General features: G+C 28.9%; 1 pseudogene; it reads left to right on the top strand.

The window, feature by feature from the left end:
• The first annotated feature begins 1,290 nt into the window (after window positions 1-1,290).
• The window catches only part of LOC106464266, a 92,480-nt pseudogene continuing 90,856 nt past the window's right edge, over window positions 1,291-2,914 (top strand).

Here is a 2,914-nt window from a genome sequence, read left to right as displayed (position 1 = left end):
ATGTAGCAGAAAAGTTTTTGTTTCACTAGGTTTGGTATGAATAATATTTTACATGATGCTGATTGTAATTTTTTGTTTTATTTTTGTTTTTTATTTTGCCCGTAGAGACATTATAGCAGAGAGCATGATTTCATTGTTGGTATTCAGCTATAACTAGTACGTTTTTCGAGTTTACCCTACATCGATTTGTGACTGAAAACACATATTGTTACACAGGTGCATGAAATACGCGTGAATGGTCTCATTTCTGATGGATTTCACATGCGATTGCATTGCTTGATGTAGTACCAAACTAATTAGGTTTTCTGAACCGTAGATGCTGGTACAATAGAATGTGGCATAGATACAGTTGTACCTTTTTCTTCAGGGGAAAACGTATTTCATTTTATAAATAAAAACCTTGTAATTTTGCATTAAGATTTTGTACCAGTTTTATGAAAAATTATACTATTTAAATATAACCATAAGATTAATTTTGAAAATAATAAAAAAAACACTAGATACATCCAGAGAAACTAAAATGTAATTTTTTGAAAGCTTGTAAAAATTATAAAACTTTTTGCACTGAAAAGATGTTTGAATGTTTTTAGTTGTAAAATTTGTCTTCATTATTACTCCAATCTAAGATTCTATCATCACTTACTTCCAATATTACATTAAAGGAGATTTAATCATTTGTTCTCATTAAAGTATGAAAATCGATCGAAGAAACAGAGAAACTTGTCCATTTTTAAAAAGCACATAGTGAGAGGGGAATTTCAATTTAATATATTATTAGGCTTATTGGCTTTTTTATGTACCACTAAAAAATTCATTTGTTTGTATGTCGTCGCCAGTTTGTAAATTCAGATCCATCGATGTAAAACACTTATAAAATGGTTGCCATGTAATTTTAATTTTATTATTTATCATAGACAAAACACAACCTTTTAATATTAATTCTCGACCAGAGGAAACTACCTACTTAGGGCGAAACGAAAATCAACCTATGTTATGTTAGATACAGCTGTATAGTCTTCTACAGTTTCAACATTTGAAGGAAAATAGTACTATATGAATACTTGAAATTATCTTGGTTTATTTATCACTAGTCTTAATATTTTTAACTCACAATAGTCTAATGAATCGTATTGGAAAATTTAATTTTTCACTGAAGCATAAACTAGTGTTTGACTAGCTTTGTAAAGATGTGACGTAGGCATACTAGATATTACGATCTAAAAGTATCCAATGGAAGGTGCACATGTTGCAAAGGCTTCTTCCAGGCGTGTATAAAAAAACGTGTATGTCGATCTACGGCGGATTAATATAAAAGGGGGGATAACACAAGTGAAACGACACTATTTGAGTGACGAAGTCCAACTATCTTGACGTGGCACTACGTTTCTAGGAATTTATCCACTTGGATTGCTGCGACGTCATTGACGAGAAATACGTAACGGGTAAGCTCAGATGTTCAGCTGAAAGTATTAATGCTACATGTAAAAATTTTTTTTGTTATTAAGGAATGGTGTATTGCGGGTATATGGTTATAGGTGTAAACAAAGTTTTGTAATTAGCAAAAATTACAGTTTTGATATAGCTTGAAGTGTATAGTGAAAGGTTAGACGTAGCACTTCGCAGCTTAAGTTAGTTCTTCGACTTAGCCAAGTTTTGCTAGGTTTTATAAAATGTGCAGTGCCCCGAAAGATAGGCCTAAACGATTTAAAATCCGACCGAGCTAACAAAAAAAAAAAAAAAAGGAAGCCTAACACTATTAGTATGTAGGGTTAAGCTATATGGTGTTCAGTGCTTTTCATTATTACTATTGACTTAAGATCATTGCGAATCTCAATTTTATACACATAGTTTTAATTAATAGTTAAAATAGTAAAATTTGACTAGGCCTATTCCGGTTGAAATTAAACTTTAAAGTTGAGTAATAATTAATTAATGAGCATTGGAATTGTGTTTGTATTAAAATTTAAACCTAAAAAGCTACACTGAGAAGTTACTTGTTACATGTGACTTAAGTTACAATCACTTTTTGCATTACAGTATGATTTGTAATTCACGTGCCATTAATAATAATATTTACTGTTCAGTGTATTGCACTATTATTACTAATATTAGTATTACACAACATGTTACAGTCACAACTTGTTCCTTACATTGTTAGTAAAACTTCAAAAATTAAATGTTCAATTAAATTTAAAGTTAAGAACTTTGTAATTGCATTCACCTTTGTAACCTCAGTTTAAAAAAAATGCTTAAAACTTAAGATATAATAATTTTGTGTAAAAGATGTGCTACTAGTACTAGTAGCTTAAATAGCCCATCCAAAGTGAAAGGGCATTGAAAACATACTCAGTGTATATTGTAATTCTAAATTATTTCAAATTTTAATAAGTAAAAATAAAGTTAACAAGACCAAACAGAAATATACTTACTGTAATTAATTACTTAAATCAATAAAGCCAGAATTTGAAAACAAGATTCATGGAAATGTTTTAGCAAAGGTGATACAAAGTCAAAACAATAAGAAAACATTAAGTGTAGAAAAGTGAGAAAATTATATATTTTTATAATGAAGTAAATACAAAATGTATTAAATAAAAATGTAAAATTGTAAAATCACAAGTGGAGATATTGTAAAATGCTGATTATAATTCAAGTTTTAATGATAGCAAAGTTGTTGATAAATGTGGATTTTTTTTAATTCTTTCAAGGAGTAAAAAAAAAAAATTACTTATTTCCTGCTTTCAAGTAAAGATGCTAAAGGACAACTATAAATTTAACAAGTGAAAATATGGTGTTCAGATAGATTTCAAAATAAAATCATAAATAATATTCAACGTTAAACTGGTACACAATTAAAAGCATTTTATTTAGGCCTATCTATGGCCTTCAAAAAGTTGACGACTCTACATGTTTT

This window comes from Limulus polyphemus, unplaced genomic scaffold (assembly GCF_000517525.1).
Source record: "Limulus polyphemus unplaced genomic scaffold, Limulus_polyphemus-2.1.2 Scaffold1603, whole genome shotgun sequence".
NCBI lineage: Eukaryota > Metazoa > Arthropoda > Merostomata > Xiphosura > Limulidae > Limulus > Limulus polyphemus.
This window is presented reverse-complemented; position numbering and strand designations above follow the sequence as displayed.